Genomic DNA, 27,788 nt, shown 5'->3' with positions numbered 1-27,788 from the left:
TCCAAGAATAAAGGGGGCTGTGCCAGGGAGGCAAGAAAGATATCAATGACCTAAGGACTAGGTATTTTCCTGCTGTTTGTGGCTCAGTCCTCCTGCATCCTCAGGCAGGTTAGACACAGCCTAGCTAGGTCAGGTTCCTGAATGGATCTTGTTGCCTCAGTCCTGTGTCCAGTGGGAGTGCTGGTGCCTGTTACCTGCATGCCTAGTGTGTGGTCAATACATGGCTTTCCCACCACCAGTAATGAGGGATGGCCAGGAGACTTCTGGCCAGAAAGAATGTGCATTGTTTTGGGAATGGATTGTAACTCTTTCCTTATCTCTTTTTGGGAGCAGCTTCTTGCCCTGTGACTGCTTCCTGACCTTTTCCTTCTGCACATGCACACTGATGTAATGTAGCTCTGGGACACATTTAGGTTTGTGCAAACTGGACATGTGCCTTCTTTGTCTGGGACCCCTTATAACGAGCCTCAGACTAGAGGAGGTACAGTATCTCTTGCTCAGACCCACCACCATTAGTGCACTCACCTGTACTGTGAGTAATAAATGGCATGTTCGCATTGGTTGGTCCACCAGGTGGGTGGTTTTTTGGAATATCATGAACACTTAAGCAGCTCCCAGGTTTGGGGCTCCTGCGTTACACCTGTCACACTTCCACATTATTTTCTGTCTTGGGTGTTGCCTAGGCCACATGACATCCAAGTCCAGATAGGGTCCAATTCCAGCTGGACCAAAGAGCCCTGTATGACTCTATGTCACAGACCCTGAGATGCCAGCAGCTTTGATGAAGATTTCACGCCATAATAGTGTCTCTCAAAGTTTTGTCAATTACATAACAGCTAAATTATTTTTCCCTTACGTTGGTATTAACTATATTTTACGTAATATTTTTTAACGACCTCACAACCTCACCCATGAGTGACATGAGAAGCATACCTCAGGAAACACTGAAATTATGCCAGTGACTCACCTGGCACTGAGCCCAGCTCATAGTCAGACTGATTCAATGTCAGTTTCTTCCCTAGCCCCTCTGCTCAGTTTCCTCTGGGTCCTTTGTTCTCCCTTTTCCACTCTGTACCTCACTCCCTCCTTGAAACTGTGTGGAGCCTATCCACAGATTTGTACGCAGAATCTCTTGGAAGGAAGCCTGTTTCAACTAAAATGGACTTAAGTGAAATTATGATGGTCTCACACCAAACTACAGTCATTGCCTTTGCCCACAGACTCCAGATTTCTGACTTGGCTCACCAGAGTGCAAGCATGCAGTGGATTTAGAAGCATCAGGGTATCTTGAACTCTACCTGTTGGCCACTGGACTTTTAAGTCCTTGCCCTAAAGTCCCTCTTCCCTCCTTTTCTTTTACAAGTTGCCATTACTATCTTAACACACCTGTTTCAGAAACTTGAGATAACACTGAGAGGAGATTAACTACTACAGCAGGAGTGGGCAACAGACTGCCAGAGTGTTTTAGAGTGAAAGCATTTCTCTTTATGGCTGTAGTAAAGGAAGCCAGCAATGGAAAGTGAGCTGCCTAGGATGAGGCTGTTATTGGAAGTCAGAATGAAAACTTAGAACCTCTATCTTACTGAGGCAGTCTTACTATAGAAGCTGCTAGGAGCTCCTCCACCCAGAACTGGGCACCTAGGTCTCTGCTCCCAATACCTGGCAGGTGCTAAGGAATCATTCATTTTGGTAAAGCCACACCTGGGAGAATAAAAGAAAAAAAGGAGCTTCTCAATTCTCCCTTTGTTCATTCATTTCTAGCTTCCCACCTAGAACAGGGAGAGATGGAGGATTTGAGGGGAGCAAGCCACAGGCACAGCCACCAAACCAATCCTAGAGCCCCACCTGTGAACCCACAAACCCCCTTGTGGTGAACTCCTCTGAATGGCCAGAACTGAACCCTCAGCTGGAAGTCCTGGGTCTGTCAACAATAGAGGTAAGGCAGGTACTCTGTGGCCTCAGAAAAAGAAAAATTGTGCTAAAAAGGAATAGGGGCTCAGGCTGTGATGACTCAGAAGCTGGTCTTTTTGTCTGCATACTGACAAAATATGTACATAAAATGTAAAACATCACCTCGAATCAGAAGTTTTGCATGACTTTCAACCAATGTGTAGATATTTGGAAATACCTGATGTGTACTGACATTCCAGTATCCTTTCAAAAAGCAAAATATGGAGGCTAATAAAGACTTCCCTCCAGCCTTATGAAGACAGATAAGGAGATAAGTTTAAGTAGGTTTAAAACTCCAACTCATGTAGCTGATGAAATAGCTGAGGAAAAAAATACTCTCCTAAATGTTATGACTGAGTGTCTGTGTTCCCTACACCCCACCCCCCACCAACCTACCAAATTCTGTATTGAAATCTAATGTCCAATATGATTTTTAGAGGTGGGTCTTGGGAAGGGAATTAGGCTATGAGGGAGGGGCCTTCCTGAATGGAATTAGTGCCCTTAGTAGGAAGAGAACAGCGAACTAGCACACTGTCTTTCCACCATGTGAGGACAAAATAAGAAGTTGGCTATCTGCAATCCAGAAAAGGGTCCACACCAGAACCTGGCCATGCTGGCTTCCTGATTGCAGACTTCTAGCCTCCGAAACTGTGAGAAATAAATCTCTGTTGTTTGTAAGCCTCCTAGTCTATGGTTTTTGGTTATAGCAGCCCAGACTGACTGAGACACTAAGTAAAGATATATTTATATATGTACCTCTTACTGGAGATATTATTGTTTAGATTAGAGACGTGCAAATAAGATTATAAAGTAATATAAAATAATAAATTTTCATATTGTGATGTATTGTGCCATCAATTTTGAAGGCAATAACACATTGAGACAGAGTGATATTAGGTAAAATTTCAATATGTAAGAGCAATTCTCATATCAAAAATGTAAGATATTTGGTATTAGAATTTCTATTACATGGGAGTAGTCTAATGTATATTGTTTGTATATTTTATGACTAGGAAATAAAACATAACATAGTGGTCTTTTGGTAGATCTTTTTTTAAAAAATAATTTGTTTGTTTGTTTGTTCATTTATTTATTTATTTATTTATTTTGAGAGAGAGGGGAAAGGAGAAAGAAGGGGAGAGAAACATCACTGTGTGGTTGCCTCTCACTCGTGCCCCCAACTGAGGACCTGACATGCAACATAGTCATGTGCCCTGACTGGGAATCAAACCAGCGACACTTGGCTCACAGGCCGACGCTCAATCCACTGAGCACAGCAGCCAGGCTTTTGGTAGATCTTACTGGTAAAATCAACACAAAAAATATTTTTAAAAAACAAAAATACTTTGAATTTTTTCTACTTGAACTTTTGAATATTTTTTCCTTAGGTGTTAGATTTAGAATAAGATCTTTTCCCACATTTTTTTGTACTTTCTCTGCCTGAGTTCAACTACTCACTAAAAGATAAGCATTTTAAAGTTAATAGCCACAGGATATGGAGAGAATACATTCCAGTAGCCCACTTGGGGGAATAAATTTCTTTTTCTGTTAAATTTTTCATGGAATTCCTGCTAATAGTCTGACAGGCATCTGACAGCAGAACCAGAAGATAAAATAGATACAGAAAGTTTTTCAATTAGCAATTAAGAGAAAAGAGGCAACAGAAGATCCAGCCATTCCTGAAAATTCTCCTTGCAGAATAAATACAGGTCAGGTGAAACCAATGGATTTTGGCCAAGTTAGGAAATCTGAGTTGTAAATTTAAGAAGCATCATGAGTATATGATGCTGCTGAAACACCAAGAAGATAAGCCCTTCCCTGATGGAGGACAATTGGCAAAACCAACACACAATCAATGGATCAGAAGTATTGGTGCCTGAGTGTGTGTGTGCTGTGTGTGTGTTTACTGTTGTTTATAAGCCCCCCAATCTATAATACTTTGCTTCCACACACACACACATATATGCATGCACACACAGGAAAAAACTGTTGCTGGAGAACAGCAGTATGAACCCAGAGCAGAACTTCAGGATAGCTCCAGATTCTTCCCTCTCATCTCCCCAATAAAAGGGAGAAACTGGAAAGAGACCCATTCCCCACTCTGTGCCTAGGGATATGGCAGTTCTGGTACAATGCAAAGAATCAGATTCTTAAACGTAAAACACATCTCTCTCTATAGACCTGTCTGTGTGTAGTGTGTCATCATCTATCATGGCTTTGTGGGGGGCTGGATCTGATTATCTACCTAAATCCAAGTTGTTCTTCAGCAGACAAAAATATTGGCATGGAAAAGATTTCTTGGTAATGAAGATAATGCAGAACAATGAGCCAAAGAGAGAGAAGATGTAAAGCCAATCAAAGGCAGGGCAGATGTCTAAAACATTTTTTACACTATTCAAGATTGTGATCCAATAAAAGCAACTGTTACTAGCTCCTCAATGTCCGCACAGGAGAGAAGCACTCTGAGCGTTCCCAGTGCTCTTGCCTTTTCTGCACTTGATGCTCTGAATGGGGGATCATGACACCACAAAGAGCCAACAGCCACCAATGCCAGGACGAGCTCAAAATCTGGGACAGGTAAGGAGGCCAATGTGCTCCAGTGCACACAGGTGAAATTCATATAGTCAAAGATTGCCACTTGTGTGTTTATGTAGATACACATGTATCAAGACACCCAATTTAGCTCTGATTTCTATCCAATAAAAGAATTATAAAAAACAAAGGCACAGTTGTACAGAGATGTGAAAATGATGTTGGGTAGTCTGGATACAAGCTAAAGGAGAGAGACTGCCTAGGCCTTTGTCAGGAATGAACAGAGCTGCAAGATAGAGTTTCTGGTGTCTTTATCATACCTGGCAATGGAAGGCTGTACAAAATAAAAATGCTGTAGTTTGAGCATATCTCAGACTAGGCCATAAAATATGTATACTGCATATGTTAGGTTACACATTAGCAACTGACAACTGCACATCAAATAAAGGTGTCCTTACTCTGCACTTGATAGAAAAATATGGAATGGGTGAAGAAGAAAGAAGAATCGTGCGCAGGAGAACCATTTCATTTTATTCCTTATATGTACAAACATGAATAATTTGACAAGATGTTTAGACAGTTTCTCCCTAACTTAAGTCTTTTAATTAAAATGAAAGGAAGGAAATGTGCTTTAAATATGAATGTGAGAAGGTGTGAGCTGGCACCCCAAGCCTGCCTGCTTCTCTCCCTCTGTTGTTAGGGAGCACAATAAGATCTCATCTCCTCATGCTGTCTTTCATAATGTTTATAGTTGTTTTAGGTAACACATAAACCATGCTCAATGTGATATTCCCCTTATTACATATCAGGGGCACATATTTAGCTAGAGCCTTCCCTTATTCTTTTTACTTTTGCATCAAATCAGTCAATGTATTTTCCGCAACTCACCAGGCAATTTCTCAGGGCTGCCTATGGCCGGGAAGGTAAATGCTAACTTTTCAGCTTGTTTCAAATGGCACGCCCTGGGCTCACCACCCAGTAAATGAGAGCAGTATATTCTGGACTGAAAAATGGGCTTGGATGTTGGCCCTAATAAATTACGTGATGATTACAATGCTGCACTGTTCCAGCCCATATTATTTTACTCTACCTTTTGCTGATTTCCCTGCTGCCTGTTCCACTTTGCCTCTGTTTTCTGTGTGCTTAACTTGTGAAATGCTAAACAAGTTTTGATATTTACCTGTTTATGATTAAATTGCAAAATGATCTGCTCAGTTCTGTTCTAAATTAAGGTCTGCATTAAATGTCATAGCATTTATCTTTCATGAAATGAGACAGCAAGGACACTAATTTCCGAGGTATTCAATCACTGCCCTGTGCCACTTGAGGGACAGCCCAGAAGAAGCCTGCCCACAGTTCACAGCTCACTGACAGCCCTGAGATGGAATCATAAAAGTCAATTAATCATTAAAAGCTGTTACAAGCACATATCGAACCAGTCTGGCACAAAATGTTAATCAGTCCAGTATCAATATAATAAATTCCTGCAAATTGGAGTGATCGATAAGTTTAGGGCCTAATGAATCAATTTGAGGACATTGGGCTACTCCTTGGGGTCCCCACGACATAGAAGCCAGGCCAGGGTGACATCTCGAGGTGCACTGCCAACAGAGGTCACCTATCTTAACAGGCTGCTCACTTCAGCCTCAGTTACCACGGTGACAGCATGTCACTGTTGCCCTAGTGTCCTTCTAGGTAAGGTGGAAGCCAATGCATCACTGCCCTTGATGGATTTGTCAATAATACTTAGCAGGGGAGGGGGCTGCTCATATAACCCTCACAGGTCTACAGTCCCCAAGCAGTTTGGTGTGATTTAATTGTCTGAAGAGGTGTGTGCTTCTGCATTTATGCAGGAACTAAGCAGTGGTCACAGGAAGAGGGAGTTGGCAGTCCTGCCAACTGCATTTGGAAGCCTTGGGAAAACAGTGCAGAAAATAACAGGAGGCCAGAGCAATGGCCAGGTCAGTGTTACATTAACCAAGTAGCTATGTAAGTAAGAAATAACCTGGAGCCTCTCAGATTAAGAATTTATTAGCTACAAAATTTTAATACATTACTTATGAGTGGAAGTGGAATTGCGTATTATTCCCCCCAAGGCTTAGACTCCACAGCAACATTTCTAGACACCTGCTTACAGGCTATACATGTTCACCAAGGAAAGTCCGCCAGGATAAATTTGGGGCAGGAGGAATAATTGGTGGGGATCTCTCTCTCCCCCCACCCTCTTTTCAACACCTACTACCTGCAGCCTCCCCTTTGCCCAAACACAACAACGACTCCAAAAACTTGAAGCAGACTAGGGACACAGAAATGGGATTTTAAATGAGACTCTTTATTCTGTTTTTAAACACCAGAGTTTTTATGTTTCAACCATTTTATCTTTTGCTATGGCTGTTATAACTGACCAGCGAAGGGAGCCAAGAGCAGTTTCGGCATTGCAGAGTAAACTAAATGAAACCTCTTTAGAGATAAAAGAAATCTCGGCTACTGAGACTCTGAGGAATCACCGTGTTCCAGAACCTTCACCGTCATTTAACATAAAACATAAAGGTTACCACTGAATAAAATAATATCCTGGCTGATTATTTTAATAGCCTCAAAGTACAGCTTTCCCTCTAGATCCTTATTATAAGGCATAGACTGTGTGTGAATACATGCTCCTGCAGTACCGGTGGGCTAGTCCCCAACAGGTACTGTGTGCATCTCCTTTGTTGTCATTTATTCCCTTATAGAGAAATGGAAGCTATGCCAATCCAAAGAAATGTTTATTTCTACTAGCTAGTTATTGAGAAAAATATCTTTCTTACCTGAATAGAAAAAAAGAGAGGGAAAAAAATTGTTTATAATGATGGCCTGAATTATAAGAAACATCCAAGTAACTTACAAATTTGTTGCTAAAGAAATGACTATTCAACACATCGAGACTGGGTGATGTTAAGGGTGTGCAGACAAAGGTAAGACAGTGCCTCTGCTTAATTACACTGACACCATCCTTAGTTCCTCCAGCTACATTCTGAGAGCTAAAAATCTCTCATTGTTATTAATTGTATTCCTTTTAGAATGTAATGCCATGTTGCTGCAGGCTGAGCTAATGAAACATGCTGTATTGCCAAAATAGGCATAATTCTTTTTGTTCAATGCATTCTATCAAAACTGCCTACTAAAGACATTGTGTTAAATATCCTTTCATAGAGTAATATACAGCATATCTCAACTACCTCAACATTTCTATTACATGATTACTAAAATACCCAGGAGGACTAAACAATATAGTATGAACTCAGTTACAGTATAAGACTTTAGAAACATTGCTAATTCTTACCTCTGATTTATGTTAATATTAATGCTAGATTACATGCTATAGTTTCTGAACAGCCACTGCATACCAATTTGCACAAAGGCAGGGTGCTCCCTTGCACTGGAGCTATACGCCTCTATTATAATGAGAATCTGAATTATTTATCTCTATTTATTCTACAGGAGTTCACTCAACCCTAGTCCTGTTTTCTTTTCCTACTACACATCAATGCATGTAAACATGACTTCATCACGGTTTCGCAGCTCATATGTCCTGTCCTTTTTCAGCCACAAGGTGCAGCAATAGGTAGTACACAAAATCTTACACCACTAATAGAATTCATTTAAGCATTTATTTGAAGTAAACTCTCTTAATTAAGTCAACGTTAACACAGACACAAAATGGCAGCATCCATACGTGTCTGGCACCTAAACAACATCTGGTGAGTCAAAAGGAAACCAGGCAGCCATGGGCCAAGAAGATGGTTAATAAATTCAACCTATCCTTTCTATAACCTCTCTGTTAGAAAAATGGTGTGAGGGGAAGCTTCTGTTGGTTCTTGAGGCAGAATAGGCTTTTCTTTCCTTAGTTTTCATGTAGATCAGCTATATTAAGATAATTTACTTGTTCTGGTTTTACTCTGATATACAGGTTGGTCTGGTGCATGGTGAAACCAGTACTTCTGGATTTCTCTTATTCAAGGACCATGTAGAATGGCTGAGGTGAATCAGAATGATTGAAAGTCTGAGGGAGGATTCGGTCTCATAGCTATGGATTGCTGTATTAGTCAGGGTTCTCCAGAGAAACAGAACCATATATATGTAATGGCACATAGAAGGAATACCCTTTATTCTGCTGCATTGAGGGGCTGTTGGAGGGTCAGTTACTTAGGGCTAATTATCACAGTTTGAACAATTATCTGAACCTACTAGAGTACAGTCTATCAGATGTCACTTACAGGCCCAATATAAGTTTATATATAAAGTAAAATTGAAATAGATAAAGCAAAAAATTTTAGAACATGAGTTTGTATTTATATACAAAAAATTATTATAAAATCAAATGGTAAGGTATTAATGAACATATATGTCAAATGGTGATACAGTGGAATTAATCCAGTTAGTAATCAATAATTTGTAAAAAAAAAAAAAACAAGTGTAAAACAAGAATACTAAACATGAGTATAGTGGGACTTAGGGTTTAGAATCATGTAGGACATAATGATTTATTATTTTTCCTTTACTCCTTATCCAAGTCGTGGTACACTTCCTTATATGCCCTGTAGAAATGCACACTCAGTTGTATACTGAGATTGGCTACTGGTTCCTGTCTTTTAGCATTTCGAGTTCCCAAAGGAGATAGGCTGAAGTTTATAAGACTTTGCTATCATAGTGAGAGAGAGGGGTGTGGAGGGACTTGGAAACCAAGCAGATAGACAATGGTAGGCAGTGCAGTTTGGGGAGGGGGGAGGTAGAGACTGGGTCACTGTGTTGGCTGAATTCCTTAGGCCGTCTCCCCAGCTGGTCCTGTGAAACAGGTGCCAACTAACTTGGAAATTCCATGAATACAGCCATTATCCTAGGAATCCTAGCCAGCCCCATGACTTTGAATCAACCCCCTGGATATTTAACCAGCAAAGACAATCACCATCATGGCAACAAGGCCCAGCTAGGATCAAGATGAGTTTGGAAAGGAGCAGCTGGATACCTGAAAGTCTTAGGGGGCTAGCTGCTCGTTTTCATCCTGGCCAATTAATCCTCCAATAACATGACCTTTTATTTTACACAATTGAATTTTTTGGATTCCACTCATCACATTATGGCAGGCTTTTGTACATTTTCTTTTTTAAAATTGCATCCCATTATAAAAGCAACACATGCAGCCCATAAAATAGATTGTACAAAATACGTATAAAGTGAAAGTCCTCTTTATCCTTGCCCTCCAGAATTAACTACTGTTGTTTGATGTTATTTCAGATTTTTTGTATTTATGTGCATTAATGTATAACGGACAAAGAGTTTTCTATTAACAATGTTAAGTTTAATAAGCCCTAATATCAGATATTAGTGTGTATATGAATTTCCTGGGGCTGTTGTAACAAATTACCACAAACTAGATGGCTTAAAACAACAGAAATTTATTCTCTCAGATTTGGAGGCCAGACATTCAAAATCAAGGTGTCACCAGGGCCATGCTTCCTCTGAGGTTCTAGTGAAGAATTTGTTCCACATCTCTCTTCTAGCTTCTGGTCACTTCCTTGGCATTCCCTAGCCTCATCATTCTGATTTATGCCTCGGTCTTCACTGGTTGTCTTTTCTTTGTATGTGTTTGTGTCTAAATTTTCCTCTTCTTATAACAACACCAGTCATTAAAATTCCTACCTAATTCAGTATAACTTCATCTTAACTTGATTATCTCTGCAAAGACCCTATTTCCAAATAAGGCCACATTCACAGGTTCCTGATGTTAGAACTTGAACATATGTTCTGGAGGGACACAATTCAAGACACAGCAATGTGAAGCAATTTGGCTGGAGATATCTTTTGAAAGTCATGATGAAATAGGATTTACTGTAGACCCACAGAACTGAATGAGTTCAATTAACTTTGAGGGCTTGTTTGCTTGCTTGCTTCTATGGCATACAAACAATTTTTTATATTAATGTAGTTTTAGTTGGCAATCATTCCTCCCATGGTTTAAAATGTATTATGCCTAGAAAGGTCTTTCTTACTACAGGCTTACAAAAATATTCATTTTTTTCTTTATGTCTTTGATCCATTTGAGTTATTTTGTGAGCAGTTAAATAGCGATCCAGTTTTGTTTGTTTGTTTGTTTTTCCAAAGGGCTATTCAAATATTTAATAACCCAACTTTTCTGTGTGGATGTGCCACCTTTAAAATATAAAAAATGTGTGAATATATTTGGGTCTTGACTATTCAGTTGATTCTTTCATCTGCTTGTTCATTTCTGTACCTGTGCAATTCTCATTCATTTCCCTGTTTTCATGAGACTAGCTTTATTTTACATTTTGTAGCTGGTAGAGACTATCTTCTGTCATTCAACATTTTTTTCTGTACAAGTGTCCTGGCTATTCCCAAATATGTACTTATTTCTTCAGGTGGACTTTGGCATCATTTTGTCATGTTAAAAAAAGTTTGTTGGGACTGCACTGAGTTCTTCAAATATTGAGAGGGGTTTTGTGTTGTTTTTTTTCCCCCTGTTAAAGCCAAGTTGTCTCTCCATTATGTAAGTGTTCTTTTTCTGGTTTCTCAATAGGCCCTTAGCAGAGTTGTATAGTTTTCTTCACCTAGGCTTTGGACACTTCTTGTGTAATATATTTTTAGATATTTCACGTTTTTGTTTGTTTTCTGTTGTGAATGAGATCTTTGAATTATACAGTGATTTCTCCTCCTGCTCCTTCTCCACCACATCATCCTGCTGGCAAGTGCTGGCAGGTCTTTCTGCATCTTAAATATATATCAACCTACACAATTCCCTCTCACACCCCACCACTAGCTCCTCTCATCTCAAAGATTACTGTTTCCACCCATATTTCCTTCCATCCATTCTCTACATATTTTCCAGAGTTAACTTTTCCAAGGGCACATGAAAACTTATCAACGCTAGGCTCTTTAAATCTAGGCTCTTCAATGGCCTCCTATGGCACTTAAAATAAAGTAAGTCCCAGTCTCCTGAACATGACCTGTGTGATTCTGCATGGTCCTGTGTGATCCTGCATAATGCCACTCTAGGCCCTTCCCAGCCGTGCTGGCTCTTTACTCTCTCTAACGTGCTGAGCTCTTTTCCTACAGCTCCTTCACCTTCTTCCACTTGTTCCCTATATTTCCTCTGCCTAGCTCTTTGTTTTTTGCATGGCTGGCTACCTCTCATCCTTCAAGTCTCAGCTCCCATTTCACCTCTTAGGAGAGGCCTTCCCTCCACTAATATAGCACTACCCCCGACCCCTAACAACTTCCGTCTCCTGCAACTTGACCCTGGCCTAAGTCCATTATCCCTTGGCATCATTCTCACCAGCATTCACAGCACTTACCATTGCCTGAAAAGTCTTGTCCATTTATGTATTTGCTATTTATGGATTGCTAATCTCCTCTAATTATGAGAGACAACAAGGACTCTGTTTTACTATAGCTGTGTCCCCAATGCTAGGCACAAAGGAACCTCTCAAGAAAAATCTGTTGAATAAATAAATATGTAATCTCCCCCTTTTTTTCTTTTGTCTTATGTTTGTATAGTTAAAAGCTATTAATTTTGTTATTAAATGGCCACATATTTATTTTACTTTTTTATTTTTTAAGTATTTTTATTGATTATGTTGTTACAGTAGTCCCAATTTTTTCCCCTTTACTCCCCTCTGCCCAGTACCTCTCTTCCCTCCAGGATTCCCACCCCCTTAGTTCATGTAATGGGTCATGCATATAAGTTTTTTGCTTCATCCTTTCCTGTATTATTCTTAACATCCCCCTGTCTATTTTGTACCAACTGATTATGCTTCTTAGTCCCTGCACCATTTCCCCACTTCTCCGTCTCCTCCCTCCCAGCTGATAACCCTCCAAATCATCCCCATACCTACGATTCTGTTCCTATTCTGATTTGCTTAGTTGGATTTTGTTTTTATTTTTTAGATTCAGTTTTTGATAGTTCTGAGTTTGCTGTCATTTTAGTGTTCATAGGTTTGATCTTCTTTTTCTTTTTCTTTTTTTTAATGTTTTTTATTGATTATATTGTTACAACAGTTCCAATTTTCTCCCCCTTGTTCCCCTCCACCCAGCACCCCCCTCCCCCAGCAATCTCCCCCAAGTCCATACCCCTGGTTCGTAAAAATTAACTATCCCCCCCCTCTCAAATATTAGGACCCTTTGTAATCTTGTAAAGGACAATGGGCGAAGGTCTCAAGCTCCTTTAGCTGCTTCAAGCTGGACATGGTCGTCGTCCTACCTACCCTTGGGTCCAGAAAACCCTAATAAGAGTGGGGGTGTGGAGGGGAGGGTGGCCTTCCCACATGGGGAAGGATCGTGCAGACTCCAGGTCAGTTGGCTGTCTCCGGTCAACGGCGTGCTTGGTTTAACAGGCTGGTGTCCTTGTTGTGTTCTGGGGGCAACAGATTTGGCGAAAAGGGTTAAAAGACATCATTCAATCCATAACTACTAGATGACAAAAGGCAGGGATTAATTTTTCAATGTTCCATATTAGGGGAAAAAAAAAAAAAAAAGCTTCTTTGTAAGAAGGTGTGCTAGGCACATCTCTCCTGTCCAAAACCCTTTTGCCCATTATACTTAGTTTGGGCTGAGGTAAATAGTTTAGGTTTTTCCCCCTCTCAGACCTCTGGGCCTTTTCTGTCCAAGCCATTAGGGATAGAAAAGAGAAACCCGTTTTAAAGTGAAGCCCACAGACCACCCCATTCTTCCCCAACCCAGCCATTTAGTTCAGCCAAACCGTTGAGTCTCAGGAGGCAGCGCTGCAGAGAGGATTAAGTGAGGCTTATGCGTACAGATAATCACTCAGGTAATGCGATCATTGGCTTATGTCCTTTGAAAACAAAAAACACGTGTTAATTTATGTAACATAACCCGCAAACAAGTCTCTAAATCTGGAGAAGAAACTTTTAAGACGGTTAGTTGCCCTGTTTTATACTCTACTACTGATCATTGTGATTTTCCTTGAATAATAATTTTTCTCCCTAAGGTTACCCTCCTTGTCTTTAAAGGGACTACATTAAGTCCATTTTTAATTTATCCTGTTCGTTTGCATAAACATAACAAGAGCAGCAAATGATCACTTATGATCTTTAGTTCTGCTTTGCTGGAACTTACCCAAGGAATATTTGGGGTGACCTTCAGTCTGTTCTTCAGGGCACAGAAGCTGTGCCACATATCTGGCATTCATCCTTGCCTGTACACACCTGTTTTTTCCAAGTCTTTCTGGTCTTTCCTTGTGCCTTAAGGTCCCTTCTAGCCATCTTTCAGGAAAACAACCTTCGTTCCTTCCCTGGAAAGATTGCTGTGGACCGCACAACCAACCATGGTACCAGGCCTTTTATCTCACGGGCTTTTATTACCTTTGAAAGTCATTCCCAGTTCCTCAGGGCTTTCTGGTAACAATCTGAGCCCAAGTATGTTTCCTTTAGGCTTGACATTCCAGTCAAAGACTTGGTCAAAATAAATAAATAAATAAATAAATAAAAAAAGAACCTCTGTTGACAACTGGTCTTATTAGTTCTATGCAAAGGAACTTATGTCATTACTTACTTGTTTAGAATGCCAAACTTTGGAGGGATCAAATAGGGAGAAAAATATACAACGTGAAGGAAAATCTTTGTCCTAATATTCACTGAACTGGCATTTCCATTCTTCATATTTTCATTTTTCCCCCACTAAAAAATTTTTGTTTGTTTTTCCATTACAGTTGTCTCACTTTTTTAGCCTTCTTGTTTCCCTGCACCCTGTCCCTCCCCTCCTCCACATTTAGTCCCCACTCAGTTGCACCTGTCTGTGGGTCATTCATATATATATATATTTTTTAACTTGATCCATCCCCTTACACCTTTCTTTTCTTCCCCCCCGCCCCCCTTGTTACTGTTAGTCTACTTCTTGTTTACATACCTCTGGTTCAATTTTGCTCATTTGTTTGTGTTGTTCATTAGTTTCCTGTAATAGGTGACAGCATAAGGTATTTTTCTTTTGTTGCCTGGCTTATTTCACTAAGCATAATTTTCTCTAGTTCCATCCATGTTGTTGCAAATGGTAGAAGTTCCTTCTTTCTTTCTGCTACATAGAATTCCATTGTGTAAATGTACCACAGTTTTTTGATCCACTCATCTACAGATGGGCATTTAGGTTGTTTCCAGCACTTGGCTATTGTAAATAGTGCTGCTATGAACATTGGAGTGCATAGGTTCTTTTGAATTGGTGTTTCGGGATTTTTTGGATATAATCCTAGCAATGGAATTGCTGGTTCAAAAGGCAGTTCCATTTTTAGTTTTTTAAGGAAATTCCAAACTGTTTTCCACAGTGGCTGCACCAATCTGCATTCCCACCAGCAATGCACCAGGGTTCCCGTTTCTCCGCATCCTCTCCAGCACAAGTTGTTTGTTGATTTGTTGATGATTGCCATTTTGACTGGTGTGAGGTGGTATCTCATTGTGGTTTTAATTTGCATCTCTCTGATGGCTAGTGATGTTGAGCATACTTTCATATGTCTATGGGCCCTCTGTATGTCTTCTTTGGAGAAGTGTTTGTTCAGGTCCTTTGCCCATTTTTTAATTGGGTTGTCTGTCTTCTTGGTGTTGAGTCATATGAGTTCTTTATATATTTTGGAGATCAATCCCTTGTCTGAGATGTCATTGGCGAATATATTTTCCCATATGGTTGGTTTCCTTTGCATCTTGCTGATGTTTTCTTTAGCTGAGCAGAAACTTTTTAGTTTGATGTAGTCCCATTTGTTTATTCTTTCCTTTATTTCCCTTGCCTTAGGAGATATATCAGTGAAAATGTTGCTACGTGGGATATCTGAAATTTTCCTGCCTATTTTTTCCTCTAGGACTTTTATGGTGTCACGGCTTACATTTAAGTCTTTGATCCATTTTGAGTTTATTCTGGTGTATGGTGTGAGCTGGTGGTCTAGTTTCATTTTTTTGCATGTCCCTGTCCAGTTCTCCCAACACCATTTGTTGAAGAGGCTCTTTTCACTCCATTTGATGTTCTTTCCCCCTTTGTCAAATATTAGTTGACCATATGAACCTGGGCTTATTTCTGGGCTCTCTATTCTGTTCCATTGATCTATATGTCTGTTTTTATGCCAGTACCAGACTGTTTTGATTACCGTGGCCTTGTAGTATAGTTTGATATCGGGTATTGTGATTCCTCCTACTGTGTTCTGCCTCAAAATTGCTGTGGCTATTCGGGCTCTTTTTTGGTTCCATATAAATTTTTGAAGTATTTGTTCTAGGTCTGTGAAATATGTTGCTGGTATTTTAATAGGAATTGCATTGAATCTATAAATTGCTTTGGGTAGTATGGACATTTTAATGATGTTGATTCTTCCCATCCATGAGCATGGTATACGCTTCCATTTATTTGTATCTTCTTTAATTTCTTTCTTCAGTGTTATGTAGTTTTCTGTGTACAGGTCTTTTACCTCTTTGGTTAAGTTTATTCCTAGGTATTTTATTTTTCTTGTTGCTATGGTAAATGGGATTTTTCTTTCAGTTTCTATCTCTGAGTTTTTATTGTTGGTGTATAAAAATGCCTTCGATTTCTTAATATTGACTTTGTATCCTGCTATTTTGCCGAATTCACTTATTAGATTGAGTAGTTTTTTTGTGGAGTCTAAAGGATTTTCTATGTACACTATCATGTCATCTGAAAATAATGACAGTTTTACTTCCTCTTTTCCAATTTGGATGCCTTTTATTTCTCTTTCTTGTCTGATTGCTGTGGCTAGAACTTCCAGGACTATGTTGAATAGGAGTGGAGAGAGCGGACATCCTTGTCTTGTTCCTGATCTCAGGGGGAATGCTCTCAGTTTTTGCCCATTGAGTATGATGTTGGCTTCAGGTTTCTCATATATGGCCTTTATTATGTTGAGGTATGCTCCCTCTATTCCCATTTTGCTGAGAGTTTTTATCATAAATGGGTGTTGTACTTTATCAAACACTTTTTCCGCATCTATTGATATGATCATGTGGTTTTTGTCTTTCATTTTGTTTATGTGGTGTATCACGTTTATTGATTTGCGAATATTAAACCATCCTTGCATCCCTGGGATGAATCCTACTTAATGGTGGTGTATGATCTTTCTAATGTGTTGCTGGATCCGGTTTGCCAATATTTTGTTGAGGATTTTAGCATCTATGTTCATCAGCGATATTGGTCTGTAGTTTTCTTTCTTTGTTGTGTCTTGACCTGGTTTTGGAATTAGGGTTATACTGGCTTCATAGAACGAGTTTGGGAGTCTTCCCTCTTCTTGTATCTTTTGGAATAGTCTGAGGAGGATAGGAGTTAGTTCTTTCCTAAATGTTTTGTAGAATTCACTTGTGAAGCCATCTGGTCCTGGGCTTTTGTGTGCTGGGAGTTTTTTGATTACTGCTTCAATTTCACTAGCTGTTATTGGTCTATTCAGACTTTCTGCTTCTTCTTGATTCAGTTTGGGACGACTATAGTTTTCCAGGAATCTGTCCATTTCCTCTAGGTTGTCAAATTTCTTGCCATACAGTTGTTCGTAATAATTTCTTATAATTCTTTGTATTTCTGTGGTATCAGTTGTGATTTCTCCTCTTTCATTTCTGATTTTATTTATTTGGGTTCTCTCTCTTTTTTCTTGATGAGCCTGGCTAAAGGCTTGTCAATTTTGTTTATCTTTTCAAAGAACCAGCTCCTACTTTTGTTGATCTTTTGAATTGTTACTTTAGACTCTATGTCATTTAATTCTGCTCTGATCTTGATGATTTCCTTCCTTCTACTTGATCTGGGTTTTGCTTGTTGTTCTTTCTCTAGTTCTTGTAGCTGTAGGGTTAAATTTTTTATTAGAGATTCTTCTAGCTTTTTTAGGTAGGCTTGTATTGCTATGAACTTTCCTCTTAAGACTGCTTTCGCTGTATCCCATAGGTTTTGGGTTGTTGTGTGTTCATTATCATTGGTTTCCAGGAACTTTTTGATTTCTTCCTTGATGTCATTGTTAACCCATTCATTATTTAATAGCATGTTATTCATTCTCCATGAGTTTGAATGTTTTTGAGTTTTTTCCTTGAGGTTGATTTCCAATTTTAAGGCATTGTGATCTGAGAAGATGCTTGATATAATTTCAATTTTCTTGAATTTATTGAGGCTTTTTTTGTGTCCTACCATGTGGTCTATCTTTGAAAATGTTCCATGTGCACTTGAGAAATATGTATATTTCGCTTCTTTGGGGTGTAAACTTCTATATATATCGACTAAGTCCATTTGATCTAAAGTGTTGTTCAGTGCCTCAATATCTTTGGTGTTTCTTTGCTTTGAAGATCTGTCCATTGTTGACAATGGGGTGTTAAAGTCCCCTACGATGAGTGTGTTGCTGCCTATATCTTTCTTGGAGTCTTTTAAAATTTTCCTTACATATTTGGGTGCTCCTAAGTTGGGTGCATATATATTTATAAGGGTTATATCTTCTTGATGGATTTTTCCCTTAAGTATTATGAAATGCCCTTCTTTGTCTCTTTTTATGGACTTTGCTGTGAAATCTGTTTTGTCTGATATAAGTATTGCTACCCTGGCTTTTTTTTCATGTCCATTTGCTTGGAATACATTTTTCCATCCCTTTACTTTCAGTCTGTGTAGATCTTTTGTTCTAAGGTGGGTCTCTTGTAGACAGCATATATGTGGGTCATTCTTTCTAATCCATTCAGCTACCCTATGTCTTTTAATTGGAGCGTTTAATCCATTTACATTTAAGATTATTACTGATAAGTACTTATTCATTGTCATTTTCCCCCTTTGTACTCGTGTTCTTCTCTGTTTCTCTCTGTTTCTTTATCTTCTTAGAGCAGACCCTTTAGCATCTCTTGCATTGCTGGTTTGGTGGAGATGTATTCTTTTAGTTTTCCTTTGTCTGAGAAACTCCTTATTTTGCCTTCCATTTTGAATGAGAGCCTTGCTGGGTAGAGTATTCTTGGTTGTAGGCCTTTGTTTTTCATTGCTTGGAATATTTTTTGCCATTCCCTTCTGGCTTGTAGTGTTTCTGCTGAGAAATCTGAGGATAGCCTTATTGGAGCTCCCTTGTATGTTATTAGTTGTTTCCCTCTTGCTGCTTTTAGGATTCTCTCTTTGTCTTTGGATGTTGCCATTTTAATTATGATGTGTCTTGAGGTGGGCCTGTTGGGGTTCATCTTCATTGGGACCCTCTGTGCCTCCTGGATTTGCGTGACTCTTTCTCTCCTCATGTGAGGGAAGTTTTCTGTCATTAGTTTTTCAAAGAGGTTTTCTATCCCTTGCTCTTCTTCTTCTCCTTCTGGAATTCCAATGATACGGATATTGTTACATTTCATGTTGTCCTGCAGCTGTCTTAGAACCTCTTCAGTCTTGTTCAGTCTTTTTTCACTTTGTTGCACTGTCTGTGAGTTTTTGTGTACGTTGTCCTCCAGCTCGCTGATCCGATCTTCTGCTTCCTCTAGCCTGCTTTTAATTCCTTCTACTGTGTTCTTCAATTCAGAGATTGTTTTCTTCATTTCCTCCTGGCTCTTATTGATAGCTTCCATGTCCTTTTTGATGCTGGTATAATTCTCAGTAAGTTCCTTATAGTTCTTCTGGAGTTCACTGTAGTTTTTCTGGAGTTCTTTGTAGTTTCCGCTGAGCTCATTTAGCTTCTCCATAATCCATGTTTTAAATTCTGTATCTGATATTTTGCTCCCCTCTATTTCATTTAGCACTCTTTCTGGGGATTCTACCTTTCCTTTTGATGGGGGGTTGTTTCTCTGTCTCCCCATTTTTGTGATTCCTTTTGTTTGTTGGTGCTTCTTGGAATGATCAGTTCTTCCTGGATCTGCCTCTGGTAGCGTCAGATCATATACCAGACTGGCCCTAGGCAGCCTGTTGGAGACTTCCAGGGATCTACTGCCTTTGTCTCTCTTCTTTAGTTGTTACTATACTCAATCTGTGATCAGCCATCAGGCTTAAGGACCATGGGTGTGGCAACTTAATTCCTGTAGGCAGGGCTTTTATTTCCCCTTAGTATGACACCACTTGGAGGGGGATGGTCTGTCTGCTGTACTAGGGCTGAGTCAGCCCTGGCTGGTCCTGGGAGGGGGTTAGTGTAGCTTCCACTTACTCCTCTGCCCTCCTGGATCTCCATCTGTGTTGTCCTTGATGATATTTCTTTAATCTGTCTGGTTGTATTTCAGCTACTTTTTGGTGGATCTTTTTCTCTGGTTAGTTGATTGAGAGTCATTCTGCCCACCTTGTCTTGAGATCTTTTGTGAAGGTGCTGCTAAAACATAATTACACAACCCAGGCAAGAAACCCACACCCTCCAATGTCTCCCCCAAATACAATCCCACTATAGGCTGCAAATGAGCCCGTGTTAATATACTTGTGGAGATACTGGGACTCTTATTTCGTAGGAGAAACAGAAAGGAGTTGTTTTAAATGAAGGAAGGGTAATTTTTGAGCTGGAAGTTGATAGAGTATTAATATTAGCAATTGGGATCAAGGTTATGTAAGAGAGCAATTAACACTTACACTGTCTGTTTGAAAAGGAGGGGAGGGTTACAGTGTGGAGTGTGAAAGTTGAAGTGTATAGTATTAGGATTATATAATCGGTATATACTATATGATTAGCGTGGGAGGTAGGGTAGACACAACAGACATCCAGGTAGACAGACAGCCAGAAATTGAAAGAGAGGGCTGGGGAGGTTAGAAGGTAGGAAATAGATTGAGAGAGAATTTTTTAAGGATAAAAATACAGAGTAGAAAATAGCAAGACAGGAAGGGAGAGAGGAAAGAGAAAGAGAAAGTAGAGAAGAGAAGGGTAGGAGAGAGAACAAAAGAAGAAGGGGAGGTAGAAGAGAGGGGACTGGATTAAAATTCTTTTTTAAATTATATGTTATAAAAAAGATTAGGAGATTAAAACATGATATAAAGTTGCAAGATAGAGAGAAAAGGTGAATATAGAGAGAGAGGAATAGGAGATAGGAAAGCAAGAGGATTTGGGAGGAAAAGAGCTCAGAGGAGGGAAGGAAATCAGGAGGAAGAGGATATATTAGGGAGGGGAGGATTGAAATTGAAGAGTTGGCAAAAGATAGGATGAAGGAGAGAAATACAAGAGGTAGGGAAAGAAGTGGGGGGATGGGGTAGAAAAAGAGAAGGGGTAGGAATGGGAGAGTAAAGGGAGAGGGGGATAGATTAGAATTATAATTTGAATATTAAGAGATTAGAATATAAAGTGTAATAGGGAGAGAGAGAGATTATGTATAGGGAGAGAAGGAAAATAAGGACAAGAGATGAAAGAAAAATGAATGTAGACTGAAGGGGGACAAAATAAAGAAAGAAATTTAATAAAGTTGAAGGTGCATAGCGCAGAGAAAGGAGAGGGTGAGAAAGGGAGAGAACTTAAAATTATAAAATTAACTGAGAATAGGATGCAGGGGAGAATGCTAAGGGGAGAGAAGGGAGGGAAGGGGAGGGGAGAAAAGGAGCGAGAATAAGAAGGGACTGACGGTAGGGGTAGTTAGAGAGAGAGAGTGAGAGATAAAAGAATGAGGATTTTAACTCAATTCAACTTTTATGCACAGTCTCTGTGTATTTTTGGTTTGTTTGTTTTTTGGTTTTTCCTTGCTTCCTTCCTGAGTCTGCTCCTATTCAAAATTCCATGAGTTTCAAATCTTTTCTGGTTGGTTGGCTGGCTGTGGGAGGGTTCTGCTTGATTCTGGGGTTGCTAGTCTTTTTTTCGTGGGCCTACCGCCACTCTGCTGTGAGCTGCCTTTAGTTGTTCCCTCCTGAGGCACCCTCAGCCCTCCTCAGGCTTGTCCAGCTACTCCTTCCCTCTGTTGGTCCAGCCTGTGCCTGCCAGCAATCCCCGCCCTGCCTCCAGTCCTGTCTCTATTCCCCGGCTACAGCTTCTGCTCTCTTCCCTGTCTATATGCCTGCGCACCCTACCTCTCTCCCTGTCTCAAGATCGTCCTTTTGTTCTGCAGGACTCTGGCACAGTCGGTCAAAGTGCCGGGCCCAGTGGCCCTTTCCTGCCCAGGGCCTCTCCCCTAGTCTGGAGCTTTGCAGTGGCTTTCCTGCCTGTGCTCTTTTCCTTGCCCAAAACTTTCTCTATTCCGAGCTACCGCTTCCGCTGGCTTCCCTGTCTATCGGCCTGCGCGCTCTATCTTTCTTCCTGCCACAGCACCGTCCCTTTGTTCTGTGGGACTCTAGTGTGGTCGGTCAGCGCAGCACTCTCCTTCCCCGGAGCTCTCTGCCGGTCTGGAGCTTCGCAGCAGCCCTTCCCTGCGTCCCTTCTCCTTGCCCTAAAACCGTCTCCCCTCCAGAACCTCCGCCTCTGCTCTCTTCCCTACTTACACACCCTGCACGTCCTATTTCTCTCTTAGCCCCAAACCTGCCTTTTGTTCTGTGGGATTCTAGCGCGACTAAAGAGCAAACACTGATTTCAAGAACACAGTTCTCCCCCGGTCCGGAGTTCCGTGGCAGCTTTTCTGTGCGGCCAGTCTCCTAGCCCCAAAACTGCTCCTTTGTTCTGTAGGGCCCTAGCGCAAGTGCTGGGCGCGCCCGGGATGCCGAGCTTTCCGTCGGAGGTTGCAGCTGAGGATGTTTCTCTCTAGACTCAGGTCACACAGTTTCTCCCAGTCCTGGTTGTTCACTGTTCTCTCCCTCCTCTGGCTTTTTCGGCCAAATCCTCTCCCTAGCTCCCTACAAGAATTCACTCCCGGCTAGTGAGCTCTCCGGCTTGATACTGCAAACGCACGGAGTCTCAGAATGACTCAGCTTGCAGTTTGTGATAAACCCCTCCACCCCCCTCCACGCTGCTCCCACGATCTCCTCCCCGTTCACGTTATCAGATATTCCCACTCACTCAGTCATTCCTCCCCAAGTTTGTTCCTCCTGGATTGTCTCCTTAACAGGAGCGAGCTGAGAACACTGTTCCTACTCCGCGGCCATCTTGGTCCCCCTGATCTTCTTTTTCTTAAGTAAGTCCCTTTGACATTTCATATAAAAATGGCTTTGTGATGATGAACTCCTTTAGCTTCACCTTGTCTGGGAAGCACTTCATCTGCCCTTCCATTCCAAATGATAGCTTTGCTGGATAGAGTAATCTTGCTTGTAGGTTGCTTTTCATCACATTGAATACTATTTGCCAGGCCCTTCTTGCCTGAAAAGATTTTTTTGAGAAATCAGCTGATAGTCCTATAGGTACCCCCTTGTAGGCAACTCTCTGCCTCTCTTGCTGCCCCCAGGACTCTCTTTATCTTTCACCTTTGGCATCTCAGTCATGATGCATCCTGGTGTGGTCCCCTTTGGGTCCAGCTCACCCAGGACCCTCTGTGCTTGCCAGACCTGTATGTCCATCTCCTTCCGAAAATTTGGGAAGTTTTCCTCATTTTTCTCAATTCTTGCTTCCTCATTCTGCACTGGTTGACTGTTTTTTTCTTCTTTATATTCCAAAACATCGATTTGAACACTGGTTTCCTTCCCTTCACCACTGGTTTTGTGTGGATTTTCCTTCGTTTCACTTAGCATAGTCTTCACTTTTTCTCTTATGCATTTGCCATACTCAAGCATATCTGTCAAGCCTGTGAGCATCTTTATCACCGGTGTTTGGAATTCTGCATCTGTTAGGTTGGCTATCTCCTCATCATTTAGTCTTCTACTGGAACCTTGATCCATTCCTACTTTTGGGCCATAGTTCTCTGTCTCCGAATCTGACAGGCTCCTGTGTTTGTTTGCCTCTGCATCTCAGATAGAACTGTTGCTCCTGTTACATTGTAAGGGGTGGAGCCTTAGGGATTGTCGGTATAGGGAGACCTGTTTCACCACGTTGTGGTGCAGTATGTGGGGAAGGGGTCCGAGAGGGAACAATGCCACCTACCCAGCACTCGCCCCTTTCCCAGGCATCTCCCCCACTTCCACACTGGACTGGCACCCCTCTAACTGCTGCCCAGGCCATCATTCCCAGAGTGGATGGGTCTGCAGACATTCTAGGACTGTGTGGGCCCTTTAAACAAGCAGACTCTGCTGAGACTGGCAGTTTCTGCTTCCACCTCAACCCCCACTGGTCTGCACAGTCAGAAGCAATGAGGCTTGATTTTCCCTGGTGCTGGAACCATGAGCTGCAAGTTCTGGTGAGGAGCTGGGAATGCTCCCCAGGTGTCCCTCCTGACTTTCTAGAATGTGTGACTGCCCTTTCTGCTGGCCTGCCACTGCTGCCACTGCTGCCACCACCACGTGGTGTCCTCCCTGCCCCAGCTCTGCCCCTCCTGCCTGTCTGGATGAGTACAGTATTCCCTCTCTTATCACAGGTATTACATTCTAAAACCCCTTCCCCCGCGATAGGTGAAAATCTGCAAAGTAGGAACCTTACATTTATTTTTTATTTTTATATCCCCACACACTTATAAACTGTTCCCAGTCCCTTATTAACCTTTCCCACTCCCTTATTAACCTTTTCCACACTTTTATAAATACTATTTAAGTTCTCAAACATATTCTATAGTCATAAACCTACATAAGTTCAACAACATATGTATACAGTATGACAAAATCCTGCGCTATAGTGAAAAATCTGCGATAAATAATTAAATATAATATTTTTAAAAATCCCGCGATATAGTGAGGCTGCAATAAGTGAACCGCGATACAGAAAGGGACTACTGTATTTCTTCTTTATATCTTTGTTTGTTGGACTTCCATGCAGTTTGATTTTCTGGAACTTCTGATTGTTTCTAGTTTTGAGGTAGTTGTATTCCTTCTTAGTTGTGGAGGGAGATGCAATGTGTCTGTCTTCACCTCCATCTTGGCTGGAACTATCAGTCTATTTTACTTTTTAATAAGATTTTATTTAATTTTCATGGGGGTATATTGTCATATATCAATAGCAAATAACAAAAGTGTTGCCATCTTTAGATGCATTATTTGCACATCTTATTTTGTGAATTTAATTCCTTTAACTAGTAATTCTGGAATGATTTTAAATGATACTAGTGATAACAGAGACCCTTGACCTGTGATTGGATTTAATAGAAACACTTCTCTTTTAGAGTTTTATCATGAAACATGATACTATTATACCAATACTGGAATAAATATGTGTGTGCAGTTTTATCATGTTAGTGAAGTATGGCTCTAGACCCATTATAGGAAGGATTTTTTTAAAAAATAAGAATGGTATATTATCTCTAAAATACGTTTTAGCATTTATTCATATCAACAAGGAACTGGTGATTAATTTATTAAAGTGGTGAATTATATTACTAAATTTCTTAATATTGAACTGTTATTGCATTCTGTAGTGAATTCCACTTGATCTTTTCTAAAAAATATGCTGCTATTTCTATTTGCTAATATTTTATTCTGGATCTTTGAAGCAATATGTATGAGTACCAATTGCATTTTAGGTAGTCAGTCATATATGGTTCACTGTTCAGGGCCGTCATTAATGAATATACTTTGGAATAATAAGATCTCTGGGAGTGAAGTTGAGATATAAAGGGAAAAATAAAACAGGATGTAGAATTCATATCATCACACAGGTTTATAATATGGTAAAAATTTGATAATGTGTAGAAACACCTAAAGCTCAATCACGGTTGATATAATGCCCTATAGAATTAGCTAGTGTTCATTCATAACATGGCTCTGGGTCAGAGGATGAGAAGGAACAATCATTCTTTAACAGTAAAAAAGGACAGAACTAGAGAGGAGGTCTGGAGTGACCTTTCAAAGGCAGGTACAGTGTTTGAGGAGAAAGAAGCAGCCAAGGAATCTCCTGCTGGCACAGTTGTCCCCGGAGATGATCTGGCTTCACTGTGATCACATGATCCACTGTGAGCTAAAGGTGGTGCTCCAGCAGAGTAGAAGCTAAGAATGACTATAATCAAGCAAGAGTGAGGAGGATTACCTTTTCACCCAGCAGTGCCAACACTTGGGTTGACTTAAATCCAACTTAAATATAGTTTCACTAAACATTTTCTAAGGGTATACAGCAAGGAAAGCAAGAATCAATTTGTAATCTAAGCAACTCATAAAAGCATCAAGTACACTAAAATTTATTTAGTTTATTTCATAAGTTGTTAACACTAAGCTCACTATGGCCTACTGATCAAACTAAAAAGTACTTTGTTTGGCAAAATGAACATAAGTCTATCTTTTAAAACATTCTTTATTTTTTTCCAGCCACGATGGAGGCATAGACAGACATGCTGCATCTCCCTCCACAACTAAGAAGGAACACAACTACCTCAAAACTAGAGATAACCAGAAGTTTCAGAAAATCCAGCTGCATGAAAGTCCAATAAACAAAGATATAAAAAAGAAATACTCATCTAGACAGATAGGAGGGGTGGAGCTGGGGTAGAGAGGATGCAGTGTGGTGGTGGCAGCAGTGGCGGCAGTGGCAGCAGCAGCAGGCAGGCAGGAAGCGCAGTCAAACATTTTTTTAAGTGGGTAGGGATACCTGGGAAGCATTCTCAGTACCAGACCAGACTGCACAGCTCACAGTCCCAGCGCCAGGAAAAATAAGAGTCTCGTTGTTTCTGGCTATGCAGGCTGGTGGAGGTTGGGGCGGAGGAAGAGACTGCCAGTCTCTGAGCAAAGTCTGCTTGTTTGAAGGACCCCCACGGTCCTAGAACATCTGCAGACCCACCCACTCTGGAAACAATGGCTAAGGCAACAGCTAGAGGAGTGCCAGTCCCTCACAGAAGTGGGATAAGTGCCTGAAAAAGGGGAGAGTGCTGAGCAAGTGGCATTATTCCCTCTCTGATCCCTCCCCCACATACAGTGCCACAACGTGGTGAAATGGGTTGCCCTGTACTGATGAATGCCTAAGGCTTCACCCCTTACAACATAACAGGTGCAACAGCTCCACCTAAGACACAGAGGCAAACAAACACAGGAGCCTGTCAGACAATTATGGCCCAAAAGAGGGAACAGATCAAGGTTCTAGTGGGAGAACTAAGCAATGAGGAGATAGCCAACCTAACAGATGCAGAATTCAAAACACTGGTGATAATGATGCTCACAGGTCTGGCAGATATGCTTGAGTATGGCCAACGCATAAGGGAAGAAGTGAAGGCTATGATAAGTGAAATGAAGAAAAATCTACACAAAACCAATCGTGAAGGGAAGGAAACCAGGATTCCAATCAATGATTTGGAACATAAGGAAGAACAAAGCATTCATCCAGTACATAATGAGGCAACAAGAATTGAAAAAAATCAGGAGAGGCTTGGGAACCTCTGGGACAACTTTAAATGTGCCAATATCCAAATCATAGGGGTGCCAGAAAGAAAGGAGAAAGAGCAAGAAATGGAAAGCTTATGTGAAAAAATAATGAAGGAAAACTTCCCAAATTTGGCAAAGGAAACAGACAAAAAAGTCCAGGAAGCACAGAGAGTCCCAACCAAGCTAGACCCAAAAAGGACCACACCAAGACATATCATAATTAAAATGCCAAGGGTTCAAGATAAAGAGAGAATCTGAAAAGCAGCAAGAGAAAAGCAGAGAGTTGCCTATAAAGGGATACCTATAACACTACCAGCTTATTTCTCAAAAGAAACTTTGCAGGCAAGAAGGGCCTGACAAGAAGTATTCAAAGTGATGAAAAGCAAGGACCTACAACCAAGGCCACTCTATCCAGCAAAGCTATCATTTAGAATGGAAGGGCAGATAAAGTGCTTTCCAGACAAAGTAAAGCTAAAAGAGTTCATCATCACCAAGCCATTATTATATGAAATGTTAAAAAGACTTATTTAAGAAAAAGAAGATCAAAACTATGAACATTAAAATGACAACAAACTCAGAATTATCAACAACTGATTCTAAAAAATAAAAACAAAATCCAACTAAGCAAACCAGAATAGGAACAGAATTATAGGTATGGGGATGATTTGGAGGGTTATCAGCTGGAAGGGGGGGAGGGAGAAATGGGGAAATGGTGGAGGGATTAAGAAGCATAATTGGTTGACATAAAATAGACCGGGGGAAATTAAGAATAATATATGAAAGTGTGAAGCCAAAAAACTTATATGCATGACCCATGGAGATGAACTAAGGGGGTTGAGACTGCTGGAGGGAAGTGGGGTTCTGGGCAGAGGGGAGCAAAGGGGAAAAAATGGGACTATTATTACAACATAATCAATAAAATATACTTAAAATTTTTTCTGTCTTTCTCATTTTTTTTAAGTCCTTGTACTTTTAAAAGATTCCTAGAGAACAAGATGGATGATAGAAAGTCTCAAAATACCAGGTTTCACATGTGAGACAAACAATGAGAGAGAAAAAGTGACATTTGAAATTTAGTTATT

The sequence above is a fragment of the Furipterus horrens genome, unplaced genomic scaffold (assembly GCF_987537825.1).
Source record: "Furipterus horrens unplaced genomic scaffold, mFurHor1.1.pri manual_scaffold_6, whole genome shotgun sequence".
Classification (NCBI taxonomy): Eukaryota; Metazoa; Chordata; class Mammalia; order Chiroptera; family Furipteridae; genus Furipterus; species Furipterus horrens.
This window is presented reverse-complemented; position numbering follows the sequence as displayed.